The sequence below is a fragment of the Anolis sagrei genome, chromosome 1 (assembly GCF_037176765.1).
Source record: "Anolis sagrei isolate rAnoSag1 chromosome 1, rAnoSag1.mat, whole genome shotgun sequence".
Classification (NCBI taxonomy): domain Eukaryota; kingdom Metazoa; phylum Chordata; class Lepidosauria; order Squamata; family Dactyloidae; genus Anolis; species Anolis sagrei.
Genome location: NC_090021.1, coordinates 302,414,865 through 302,427,836, shown reverse-complemented (window position 1 = coordinate 302,427,836; position 12,972 = coordinate 302,414,865). Strand labels below are relative to the sequence as shown.

The window sequence follows — 12,972 nt, the reverse complement described above, 5'->3', positions numbered from 1 at the left end:
ATGAAATGGGACAGATTTTTGCAAAAGCAAAATTCCATCTATGCAGACTTTTGAACCAACCTATACAAATTGCATTGATCTCCATGGGATTTTGATATATTACCAACAAATGAATAAAATCAAACATTTTAATAAGAATCAGAATAATAATTCAGACCCTGCCTTTCTCCCAATACTGGGATTCAAGGTGGCTAACTCATTAAAACAATACAAATTAAAAACAATATATAATTAATGAAAGTATAAATATAGAAATTTTAAAAAACAATTAAACATTTCATAGTTTAATTTACTTTGCAAAAGCCTGACAGCATAATAAGGTTTTGATCTTCTGCCAGAAGAGAGCAAAGATGGGTCCATTCTAGGCTCTCTGGAATGGGATTTCTAGATTCTGGGAGCAGTCACCAAAAAGACCTTCTCCCTTGATCCTATCAACTAAGTCTGATAGGGTGATGGGATAGACGTTCGGTGGAGACGAGGGACAGAGCCTTCTCAGTGATGGCCCCCACCTGTGAAATTCACTTCCTGGGGAAATCAGGTCATCGTCATCCCTCCTCATCTTTAGAAAGAAGGTAAAAATGTGGATGTGGGACTAGGCCTTCGGGCAATTAGGCAGAAAGGACAATTGAAAATGTTGACAATGGCTTGGAAAAGGATTGTGGATAAGTTAAACAGAGTACTCAGTCATAGTATACGGCTAGATAAATGACCACCAGACTGGTAATAGCTCAGTGGACTGTAAGTATATTGTTTATTTTTTTAAATTTATTTACAGCTTTTTTATATTCTGCCCTTCTCACCCCGCAGGGGACTCAGGGCGGATTACAGTGTACACATATATGGCAAACATTCAATGCCAATTTTAACATACAACATATACAGACATACACAGAGGCTATTTAACTTTTTCTGGCCGCCAGGGAAGTTGACGCTTTAATTGTCCATCTGTGACACTGATGAAGCACTTCCGCATTCCCGCATGCTTCCCCGCTGGAATGCTTTGCTGGAGTCTTCTTTATGGCTGCATAAATCAGTTAATTTAGCCTCCCCACACTTTAAGGTGGTACCTTATTTTCCTACTTGACAGATGCAACTGTCTTTCGGGTTGCAAAGGTCGACAACAAGCTACACACAATTGGTTGGAAACCCACTCCAACCCGGGCTGGCTTCAAACTCATGACCTTTTGGTCAGAGTGATCTTAATGCAGCTGACACTCAGCTGTTTTATGTCTTAATGTTTTATGCTTTTAACTGTTATAATTACTGCTGTTTGTATTTTATTATGCGGCATTGAATTGTTGCCAATTGGAAGCCGCCCTGAGTCCCCCTAGGTGTTTTGGACTTCAGCTCCCACAATTCCTAATAGCCATTAGGCTGGTAGGAATTGTGGTAGTTGAAGTCCAAAACACCTGAAGGGCCGGAGTTTTCCCATGCCTGCTTTAAAGGTGCTGACTCCTATGCCCAAAATAGACTTTCAAGTTCATGCTAAAGATGAGAATGGATTTACTGCCCACTGTCATGGGTGCCATCAGCTTCCACTGGATACAATCACTGGATACAATGTTTTAATTGTATGTGCTTTGAACATATCTAAAGAAGAGCAGAAAGGTGTTGTATAGGTAAAGTATACACTAACCCAAACTAATGTTCAGGGAATAAGTCTCAGATGGTCTCAAACTGTTCATCAGCTTTGCATATTTCTTTTGTGGATTTTTTGGTGAGGAAAATGATATTACTGGAGTTAATCTATCATTAAGTGGTGAAATCATATAAAGTATAAAATAGGAATGATGCTAATCTCTTTGTGATGTTGCAATATTATTTTAATCCTTACAGAGCACAGCAATACAATATCATCCCTTCAGAAATACTCTCAAATAATTTTCTTAAATTCTTAAACATACTTTTCATTTGTCTTCACAGCATCAAACATTTTTGATAAAAGAAAACTTTAACAGCATGCCATGGCTCAAAATAGGATCATATATAACTCACATAGCTTATAATAGCAGATTTTGTCCCTTTTTGTTGTTTCTTTGAGTATTTTTCCCCTAAGACAAGAAAAATTAGAGAGGTTAATGAGAGAGGAAAATTCTGAAAGTATATCATTACAACTTATCCAAATTTATGCCTAAACATTGGCTAAACATCCAAAGTGCTTCATTCTTGCCAGATAATGAAAAGGCTGATCTTATGACTTTTAAAAGATAAATGCCTTCAACTATGGGGATAAATACAATATGTTGATATGAAGCCGATAAGGAAGGAAGGAGGGCAGGGAAAGAAGGAAAGAAATCAGTTACAAGAAACAAGAGAAAGCACAGTTCCATTTATATATACACTACATTTATATAGCCACGAGAAGGACAATACAGAAACATTTATTATTATTATTATTATTATTATTATTATTATTATTATTATTATCTTTATTTGTACCCCGCTAACATCTCCCGAAGGACTCGATGCGGCTTACAAAGGCCAAGGCCCTCAATAAAACAACAATATACAGTACACATAACTCATAAGCAAACCAAAAACAATTCAGCAATAACACTAAAGCAATAAAACAATACACCGTGACATAATAAAACTAGGGCCGAGCCGAATGTAGAGGGTACAGTTAAAAAGTGCTGGATGTGACAGATGACAAGCAAGGACTATGAGTAAGTGCAATGTGCAGACAGTCTGAAATCTCTAATAAGGTGCTTCTGAGACGTGATGCTACGAGTTTCCTATTCTGGAAAGGCACACCGGAACAGCCAGGTCTTCAAACTCTTCCTAAAAACTACCAGCGTTGAGGCTTGTCTGATATCCTTGGGGAGGGTATTTCAAAGTCGATATATAGTTAGTAGATAGTTAGTAGCAATAACATTAGGGAAAATTAGCTCAGGAATAGTTTTATTGCACTAACTGGAATACATTCAATGCCTCTGTGTTTGCTTATATGAATGGAATTCGACTTGATCTGTGTTTCTTGTTAGCAAAACAATTGTTTTCATGACCAGTTTATAAACACGTTATTTCATTGCATTTTCTCCACTAAGCTGAAGTTGTCCTTCCTGCCTTTCCAGCGAAACAAACCCACTTTGGGGAACCATTTCCCCCTTTTATTCAATTTTCCCTTTGGGTTTTCCCCCCTGTGATCTTTGAGGATACATTTAGATATGTTCTTGCTTCAAGAACAAAGAAGTGGAAAACTTTTCTCTCTGCTAAGCAAGACTGTTTTGAACATTTTGATGTTTGGGAACTTTTTTGAAAAAATAATTCTTTGTCTGAAAAAAAAACCCTACATTTTCTATGCAAAACAGCAGATTTTTGTAAATTAATTTTCAAAAAACTATCCAAAATGAGAAAAATCTCATTGTAGCCAACTACTTTTCAATAGGATGTCTAAGAATAAACTACACTGTAAAATGAATGCAGTGAGACAGCCTTTAACTGTCATGACTCAATGCTGTGGGGTTTGTAGTTTGGGGGGAGGACACCAGTATTCTTTGGTAGTGAAGGCTAAAGACCTTGTAAAACTGTAACTCTCATAATTCCACAGCATTGAGCCATGGCAGTTAAAGTGGCATCGAATTGCATTAATTCTGCAGTGTACATGAACATTCATGGTCATGAATGAGAATGGTTCTTTTTTACATCCCTGCAATAAATATACATGCAGAACACAGTTGATACCACGATTAACTTTCTACATATATTTTTAATTTTTTGAATTTCAATATTACTGTGTTTTCTTATTATTTATCATTTTCAACACAGTTGTATGTCACTACAATTTCGCTCTAATTTACAATCTTACTGTAATACTTCATCTAGGGAAATTAACTTCATTCCCTGTGTAGGAATGAAAATTACACATAATCCCATTCCATCCCTCCTTTTTTTTCAAATAAAGTCCAGTGCATTAAGTCACAGCTGTCTCAGGTGCTGTAGCTTCCAATTGTGTAACTAACATTAATCCTTTAGATTATTCTAGGTCTCATTAACCTTGGCATGTTAACCACTGCTATCAAGTACAAATTAGTTTTCATTGCACATATGTTATTTTCAGTCAACCCAGCTATTTCAGATATTACAAAAGTAAGCTCTCCCTGATAAATTCTCTTGTGTATACTGGACAGATTGGCTGGACAGGATAATTAATGGTGATTATTTTTTTAAAAACCCCTCTGCATTTTGACATCAAGAAGATGAGTCGAGGAAGACAATGAGAAGTACATGACATTTTTGGAAGTAATATAATTCATCTTGGTCAAGTTCATTAACAGTAATTGGACCCTTATAGAACATATTTCTTTTTTGTGGCCATGCTAATGTGAGCACTTTATTGGTATTGTCTCTCTGTGGAAATAAATGGTGGCATTATTGGGTTATCCTTAGGGCCATACTATCAGTATTTTAGTTACCTAATAAGAAGTTAAATAAATTAAATATGGAAGAATATTCAGGGATCAGACTAATACATAAAGTGTATTTTCAATAAATTGTGAAATAATGGTCCCAGTATAAACTAAGAGAAAAACTGTATTCAGGGAATAGCTTCATACTATAGTGTTTTCTCACAATCTCACAGCAAGCCTGCTACTCTAGAGCAAGTCAAGTCCCCAAGTCCAAGTCCACAACTAACATTTGGAATGGCCCGGTCTACATACTTGGATCACGTTATTTTAATATTTTTATTAGGTGTTTTAATTCTTATGTTTCATGTTTTAAATGTCTTTTTAATGTATCTTATGATGAATTGTCCCACTGATTTATACTTTGTTATGGTTTTGATTGTAATTTGGTGTAAGTTTGTAAGGTTTTGAATTTTGCCACTATTTCTGTATAAACCAGTTTGAGTCCCCTCAGAGGTGAGAAAAGTGGTATATGAATACGATCGATCGATCGATCGATAGATAGATAGATAGATAGATAGATAGATAGATAAGTCTGGTAATAATAGTATAGCCACTAATGTACTCGGAAAAAGTCTTTCTATGTAGTTGCACGTATAGGCCTTTGCACGTATAGGCCAAGTTCATTATATATTCCATTATCAATTTCCACATGAACGAAAATGAAAAATGATTTTGCTTTATTTCAAGAGCCCACCAGCCAAAGCCCTGCTCTGCACTGCCTACTACCATTTGCCCAGGTAGTTTGGATTCATTCATGAAATCATGGAGCTGGAAGAGACTGCAAGGGCCATCCAGCCCAACTTCCTATCATCAAGGAATACGCCATGAAATCATTTCTGTCTAGCTTCTGTTTTAAAATCTCAAGAGAAGGAGACTACCACACATTGAGGCAGCATATTCCACTGTCAAAAGGTTCTTCCTAATATTTAGGAGGAATTACTTTTCCATTCTTCCATGTACTAGTGTCTAAAATAGCAGAAAACAAGCTTGCCCACTGCTCAATATGACATGCTTCCAAATATTTCAACATCGCTATCATATCCCTTCATAACTTTCTCTTCTTCAAGCTAAACATACCCAGCTCTCTAAGCAGCTCTTCATAGGACTTAACTCCCAGATCTTATACCATTTGGCTCTCCCTTCTCTTGACACATTCCAGTTTGTCAATATCTTTCCCGAATTGTGGTGGATACAGCATTCCAGGTGAGGTCTGACCACGGCAGAATGAACTTTCCCCATCTTGACCACATTCTGGTGTCACTTGGTTACACATGTGAAAAATAGTGGACCCATGATATAATAGACTCACTAAATTAGCTGTTGAATGATGTGTCAGTGTGGAGGTAAATCCCGTTGTTTCAATGGGTCTATTTAATTGGAATTAACAATAGAGTTTGGACTCATGTTAAAATAGGATTAAGCTAAAAGCTGTATTTTAGACAATGAGAAATACAATGATTGAAGGCTACTTTTTTTGATAAATAAACATGGTATCCCAGGACTGGTCCTTGTGTACCTGACTCCTGTAAAAAAACAAACTATCTATTATGGACTTTATTGCACAGAGATGGAAGAAGCCTGTATGTGAGGTTTTTTTTTTTTAATGTATGGAGATTGATGCACAGCTGATCAACACACAGTCTTCACAGAGTGAGGGTCCCAACCAGTGGCATGGTTAACACAGTGCTGGCTTCTCAATCTGTTGCAGCCTTCTTCCACCTTCACAGCCATTGTAATATGGATGTTACTAATAAGACTGTTACTCTCCACCTGATCTGCCATTGAGGTCTTCAGGTTTTCGGATTGTTCTTGGTCTGGAACCTCCCCTGCGGCCCTTCCTGGGAGTGCATGACTCTGGTGGTTATGGCCACAGGTTCATTGAAACACACAAGCCCCCTCACCATGACAAGGAGACAATCCATTGAAGGGCACAGAGATGACAATCAAGCATCAAAGAAGCCCCCATCGCATGATGTCTTGCATCACCCCTTGCCACCTCCCTGTGACAAACTCGTCACCTGCCATTGATGGGCAAAGTCCAGCAATAGCCCCTTTCAATTTGCTTCTTTGCCAGCATGTGACTCAGAGGATGGGATTGTCCTTCTCCCCACTCAATTCACTGCAATGTATGTAATTAAATATATAATTTGTAACCTAAACTTCGTAGCAACTGCAAAGTTGCTCATAAGTAAAGATAAAGCCTTCCCCATGTCTGTCTCTGGTGGGTGGTACTCATCTCCATTTCTAAGCCGAAGAATGTTGTCCTTATTTATTTATTTATTTATTTATTTGATGCATTTGTTAACCGCCATTCTCAGCCCTTTAGGGCGACTCATGGCGGTGTACAACACATATAAAAGGCAATTACAAAAAGGCAATTACAACAACATATTAACAATACAACAATTACAGAGTTACACTAAATAATCCGCTTTGTCTCATAGTAGAATCATAACCAATCTCATATTCCTTGTTCCATTCCAGTCGTCTTTACCACATTGTTATAGCACTTAATTAAATGCCTTCTCGAACAGCCATGTCTTAAGGCTTTTTCGGAAGGACATAAGGGACACTTCCAAGGTCATGCATGGAGTGCAGTTACTTTCCTGCAGAAGTTGTACCTATCTACTCATATTTGCATGTTTTCAAACTGCTAGGTTGGTAGAAGCTGGGGCTAACAGCGGGAGATCACCCTGCTCCCTGGATTTGAACTGCCAACCTTTTAGTCAGCAAGTTCAGCAGCTCAGTGGTTCAACAGCTGCTGTGTTACCGGTGGCCCGAGAAAGTTGCTCATACTGAAATAAAAAAATATTAATAACTAAATTTCTGGGGCAGCGGGACTATGGGAGGCCAGAGTTGGGCTGCTACCCAGAAGTGTGGTTATGAATCTGCAAAGTTATCAGTCATGTGATGCTCAGAGATATGCGATACAGAGGGTCATCAAATCAGTAAGTTAGCATCATCCCTGGTTGTGGTAATGCTACAGGATAGCAGCTTCACGAAGCCAAGTCCTATATTTATATTGCATCTTTTCTTCCATGCATGAAAGGTCATTTATATGCCTCTCCTCCCCATTTTTTCAGCATAATAATCCTATGATGTAAATTAGGCTGGGAGACAGGAACTGGCCCAATATCAACTAGTCAGGTACATAATTCAGCATGGAATTGAACCTGGGCACTGAGACAGGCAGTTTCCTCATATATCACCAGACATAGACGATTTTGTACACTATCATGGTTATGCATGTGGAAGTTGAGGTAACAGGAAATCGGTTTCTATATGAACATTCCTTCCAAGTTATAGAAGAGTTATGCAGGATAGAAGGCAGTGTATGAACCAGGCCAGATTAGAGAACATTGCTGATATGGTAGCAGCCATTCATACTGAATATTTACTTCTTGAGGTTCCCCCGAGGAAGTGTACATTTTTTAACATTTCATAATAAAGGGTGAATAACCAAAGGATGTATTGAAGGTGAACCTGTCAGTGAACAGAACAGTAATGTAGTCAGTGTAGTTCAGCCACCATAAATTTCCCCTTGCAGTTTAATGGCATCTATAAAGACATTAACTTGACATGCTGTATATGTTCCAGTTTTTTAAACAGTAATAAGTTTCCAAAATGAAATCCTAGGTAGATACTTCTACTACCTTTATCCACTAGGTGACAGTAAAAGCCTTTAACCTATTTGTTATTAGACAAAGGTAAGGAAAGTAAAAGAAAAGGTAACTGCTGAATGTGTGCTGTCCAGTTGAATAAATATTGTGTAATGTGTGAATGGGAATTATCGTTGGCTTATACATAACTGGGAGGTTATGTTTCTCTTGAATTTTTTTGGTGGGTGATTCACACAGTAGATATTTAAAATAAAATTTGAAAAAAGCTTTCCTTTCCAAAAAGACCCCTGTAGTACCCTATTATAGACCATTAGTAAAAGAATACCTAATGGAACCTTTTGGTGGGAATGAACCATCCTTAAGGTAAGAAATATGGAATTTTTGAAATTGGGTATCAGTTTCTTTTTAAAAAAATGTAAATAATTAATCTCTTTATGTCAAATTAACAATATGTGAAATGAGCATTTCAAACAAGGCAACTGCCATTTTCTTTTAATATTTTAGTATAGGAGTTATTGTTTTTGCAGGGCTTAGGCATCAGTGGAAAAGTTATATTATTTTTAAAAAGCTTCTTTTTCTATCATAAAGATGTTTACTGATACTAATAAATATGGTTTGGATTACAGTGTCAGTCCCATGAAATTTGCTTTAAATACATGAATATTTGATGAGACATTACTCTCAACTTAAGAATGTTTATCTTGCTATTGTAATATTTGAAAGAAAAAAATATACAAAATGTTTAGAGTTAAAAATTATAGTGTGCACAAATTCTGGAAAATAACATGCTAAACCTCATATAATTACTAAAAAGAAGATTCCTTATTTGGTGAAGAGAGATCTGATATCCTACCAGTATTTCATATTATACTTCCTATGAACCATTCCTATACATTCCAGTATGATTAATGATTGTGAAAGTTGTGGGTCAAAACTGGAGGAGGTCTAACTCTTGGACATTGTCGTAACTTACTGTCTGGATTAAAATATATACTGTTATTCTCAGAGCTTGTAAAAGTTACTTTTAGGGATAAGAATACTAAAATCATAATGAACATGGGAGAGTATTGGAATTATAGCTCAAAAGGTTTTTTGTTTAAGTACAGAAAATTCTGCACATAGTTAGAAAGTAATATGTAAAATATAATTTGGGAAATGTTACTTGGATTATTAATTCATTTTTTAAAATTTTCAAATAGGTGTGTGACTTGTGCATTTTAAATAGAAACTATACAGTGTACAGTTGCTAATATCAACTAGCCCATTCCTGCTGAATGAATAGGATTTACATGATTGTTGATTCACCATTCTGCAGTTGAATCAACGAGGATACTCTTGTTGGAACTAGCAATAACATTTAGGCCATAGCATCAGTTTGGGGAAAAAGTTGAATTTATAAGTTCAAGTAAAAGTCTAATTAAAGTAAGACACAGAGTATGCCTTTCCAAATTTATAAATAAACCATTTTACTTGTATAGCACTTTGTAGAACAATGTCTTATTTACCTCATCCTTACATAATTGCAAGGATGAAAATGGAAAAAATAGCCTCTTATTTGGAATTGTTCTGGAGCAGAGAATTATGCACAATGACAAAGATTCACAGGTCCAAGCTGAAAAATCTCATATAGTATCTTATTCAATAAAGCAGAAAGAGTCCATGGATCTGCCTAGATATTTCTTTTGCAGCTCTCTTTTAGTGTGCTGTATGTAGTCCTTTCACACGCAATGCCCAATGTGTATGCAAGCTGCTTCTGCACTGCAAGTACGCAACTGCTAGTGTTGCCAGGTGTCCCTTATTATAATATTTTGATATTATTTCTAGCAGGTGTCCCTTATTAGATGTCCCCTATTCAAAATTTAGAAGGCTTTTCCTTATATATAGACTAAATGAGATGCCAAAAAAGCCCATATTTGGGGGTGAAGGCCCTCCATAAAGACATAAATGTATGTTCAATGTAATTTATTAATGTGGACAACATTGTAATTTTACAGAGAAATACATGACTAGGTTAACTGAAATCAATACTTCCATTTGGTATTTAGGCAGAACACAAATTTGTTAATAGCTACTTCCTAATGTCATAAATTTTGGCTTTTCCTTATTGCTTTTTAAACATTCAGAAATACTCACCACTGATAGTATAGGTAATATCAATTCCCACTGTACTTATCATCTCTCGGTACTCTAGGATGACTGAATTCCCTTTTGTCCCTGCGGTATTTTGGAAAGAGAAAGCACAGACTGATGTGAGGATTTCTGGAGCTCAGTGTGTGACTCTTTCTGTAGACATATGGGTGCAAACATACATTTATAGTAGTAATAATAATAATTTTATTTCTCACCCACCTCTCCTTGTGGCTTGAGGTGGGTCACAGCACAGTTAAAACACACAAACACTGCAAAAATTCTATAAACACATACATTAAAATGTGGTTCACATAGTGTTGTTCAAAAGGCAAGATGCAAAGCACTGTTGCTTCTATTCAAATAATCATGGGTGGTAAAAGCAAAAGCCATTTTTATTCTTTTTCCATGGGGAACACTAGGTTAATGTGTTTGGCTTAGTCTGGTGGGAAGAACTAAAAGAGTAGAAGAACTTAAATGAGGGCCACTGATGAAGATGAGAGTGTTGAAATGTGTTTTTATTGAAGGCTTAGATTCATGGTCATTAATCATCCTCCAGTTAGATTCATGCCTATGGAGTATGTATTTGTTAGTAGTAGGCTCTCAGTCAACCAGAACTCAAGCAACTTGAACTCTCAAGCAACTGGCAAAGAAATGAAGAAATGGTACTCTAAATTTAAAAAATTCTGTTTTGTAATACAGAAAACCGTAAAATTGTGCTATATGAACTTAGGTTTGTCTTGATTTATCTTAATTTACTTTTAATTACTGTATTTCACTAATAATATCAAGTCAATAGAGAATTCATGATATGATACTGTATGGGGAATAGTATTAGTAAGGCCTATTTAAATAGTAACACCCGAGCAACCAGAATTTATCGTACATTCATCCGGCATTTACCAATCCCCATGGCTGCTGGTTAACTGAGAGTCTACTGTATGTGAATTATATATAATTTCAGTTTACTATTTACTGATCTTGTAAAACATGTCTTATATTTCTCCCCCTACTCTTATCATAATTAATTAGGCAACATCAATATTATCTGTGATCACCCCACCACAAGTTGTTTGAATAATAATAATAATAATAATAATAATAATAATAATAATAATAATGTATTTATACCTCACCCTCTCTCCCCGAAGGGACTTGGGACATTTAATTACACAACTTATGCACACATAATGGAGGACGAATGAGGATAGTAAGACAGCTATACATCTGCTTAATACAATGAAAGCGGATCAAGTAGAGTGTTTACAAAGCAAACAATCATCCATGTATGTTAGAGCACCTGGCAGGGAAACATATAGATGAAAACTTGAACATATTCACTTGGAATTCAGATGGATTTAAATGGAGCTTCCTTTCAGATACGTATATGTAAAACTTCAGCCTTATTAAAATTTGAATTCTGGCAACATTCATAAAATGACATGGGCAAGAGCAAGATATGTCCTTTGTTGTAAGCAATATCCAGTAGCTGGCTGTGATGACACATTGTTGCGTATTCAAGAAAGTAACTTTTGGCCAGGGAAAAAGAGAAAAAAAAATGTAATGAAAATGAAAATTTAGAGAGAGAAAGAGAAATTCTATAAATTGTAATAAAAAGAAACAGAAAATTCTGTTTCATCAGCTGTAAAAAAAATCAAATTGATCTGTATGCAAGCAAGAAAGTAACAGTTTCCCATTTATGCACAGTTTTTCTCTCCGAAGAGAAGTTGCTCATGAGCATGCTCAATTTTTCCCCATAATTTTTATATTATAATTGAAAGAGAACCCGCATTAAGTTGATGCTCAGAATTGTGTCAATGGGGCTTGTATTTAATCAAATGTGCCCCATTATTGCATACCTATGAATGTCTTTAATTTCCCGTTAGTTTGTAGAGGGAAATAATCTGCCTGTTAATTTTATAAAGGCTGTTAAAAGACTATAAACCAAAGTGGAAGCTTTTGCTATGAGTGATTCAGCTAGAAGTATAGGGACACTGTATAATTAGCACTTTCATATCCAGTATATTTTGTTTGTTTTTATGTTCTCAATTAAAACTAAAATAGGTCATAAATTTCCTTGGCAATACATTTATAGTTCTTACCTGTGTGTTTGTGTGTGTGTGTGATTTTCATCCATTCATATGAAATTTAAAAACTATATAATTTCAGCATGTTTGATCTGCTGAAATGAAGTTAACGTGTCATTTCCTCATAATTATTATGAACAATAACAAAATGTGCAAAACAATCCATTGCAACTTTTTCAGAAAAATAATAATATTTCATTATAGATCAACTTCTATAAAATAAATCTGTGGATTTAGTAAAATAAAGCAAATAGCTTTACAAACTGCATTAATTTTTTTCTTTTTCACAGTGTTGTTTTTATTTTACATGGAAGTTGATCTTATTGAGCTTCAACCTTTCTATTAGTTTTTAAATATGGAAACATTAACTAAGATACTCCTCTTGTATACTGTGATTCCCAGCATTATGGACATGTGTTTGTGAAATGTTTGTGGGAAAAAAATAGCAAATAATTCCCGATCCAAGTATATAGGCAGGAAACTGAATGCTGAAGTCTGCCCACATTGCTATTGAGTCTTCTACATGCTCACCTGGCATATATGTCATTGACTCCATGAGGCTTACTTCTAAGTAAATACAAATAGTCGTCCCATAAAGATTTTTCAGTCGACACACTAAACTCTTAGCTAACAAAAATCTCAAATTGTTAAGAGTGCTGTGTACATTATTTTTTTACATCACTCAAATATATGTTTATATATGTTGGTTGAATATTCAAACACACGTAT

At 35.6% G+C, this 12,972-nt stretch overlaps 1 protein-coding gene across 2 annotated transcripts in view; it reads left to right on the top strand.

Moving 5' to 3' along the window:
- Positions 1 to 12,972, top strand: part of SLC25A21 (solute carrier family 25 member 21) — a 306,932-nt gene that overhangs the window by 117,465 nt on the left and 176,495 nt on the right. Inside the window, exon 1 of one of the 2 annotated variants that reach the window (XM_060759046.2) lies at positions 8,359 to 8,392. The exons of the other annotated variant lie outside the window; for it this stretch is intronic. The gene's annotated coding sequence lies outside the window, so the exon portion shown is untranslated. Of the gene's footprint in view, positions 1 to 8,358; positions 8,393 to 12,972 lie in introns of those variants that run through there. 2 annotated transcript variants of the gene reach the window in all.